The sequence below is a fragment of the Tigriopus californicus genome, chromosome 12 (genome assembly GCF_007210705.1).
Source record: "Tigriopus californicus strain San Diego chromosome 12, Tcal_SD_v2.1, whole genome shotgun sequence".
In the NCBI taxonomy this organism is placed as follows: domain Eukaryota; kingdom Metazoa; phylum Arthropoda; class Copepoda; order Harpacticoida; family Harpacticidae; genus Tigriopus; species Tigriopus californicus.
Genome location: NC_081451.1, coordinates 12,781,161 through 12,782,405, shown reverse-complemented (window position 1 = coordinate 12,782,405; position 1,245 = coordinate 12,781,161).

Here is a 1,245-nt window from a genome sequence, read left to right as displayed (position 1 = left end):
TCCTGGAACTGCCGTTCTTGTTCAGCACCCTGTCAGCAAAATTTGGGGGCAAACTTCGATCGTTCTTCATCCTTTAGATGATGGACGATCTTATGAATTAGAATGCAACATTTCTGGCAAACGATCTAGGCGTAATCGCAAATTCATCCGCAAATTTATTGCAGGCGATGCGCTTCTTCCTGATTTAAATATTCCGGGTTCCATTCCTTCCTTGCCAGTTCCTCCTACCTCTCCTCCGCCTTTACGTCGGTCTTATCGCATTTCTCAGAAGACAAATAAGTAACTTGCCTTAATTATGGGCAATGGTGCAGGCCGTGATTTAAACGCCTCTCAACACCTCAATAATACGGAGATCGCCAAGACTCGCGTCTCTAGTGAATCTAGTGGTTTCCATTTCTTGGAAATTCACTCAACCTCAGCTGGCTTCGGAACTGTATCTCTCATAGCCGTCCTAATCATCCTCGTCTTCTTGTGCAAGTGTTTAAAGTGGTTTCAGAACCACAACATGAGGCACGATGCCTACAAGACATTTTACCGCCGCCAGGCACAGGCGCAAGGACAAAATTACTTCCCTCGTGTTTCTTTCGATAAGCCGCCGGGATCAACTTATTACGGCGCTCCGTCCCCCAAGATAATTACTGAGGACAATTACGCTAGAACCCATCGTTCCTCACAGACTGGCCGTCCCCGTATCGACTCTTCTTTGTGTTGCTTTATTTGCTTTCGACATCGCATTTTCCTCACAGTCTTTTCATTCATCGATTTATTTATTCTCGTTTATGTCCTATAATTGAAATTATGTCCATAATCTGGGAGGAGGTGTAGTATCCTCCCAATCTATATCCTGTTCCGCCCGCTATATAAAGAAATATACGACTCATAAGAGTTCAGTAAGCTTCCAACACTCAAACAAGTAAGAAAAACTTAGATTTTGCGTTCAATGGGAACGGACGTGTGTTCAAGAGCTCCTCAGACACTTGGCGTTTTTTTCGTTAGATCTTTTTCTTTCAATGAAATGTTCTGATCCTGTTTAGGCGGTAAGTAGATTGTTTTCTCTCTAATAACTTGGTCCTGGGTTCAATTGAGGTTGAACCTGGTGGTAGCCAGGGGTAAGAGCCCAGTGGGCTAGCTAGGGGTTCCCACCGTTGTTCACCCACAAGCGTTTGACGTACGGTGTGAACAGAGGTGTGATAAAGTGATCATCTGATACTTGTCATCCTTGTATGCAAGTTTCTGGTCCCCAGG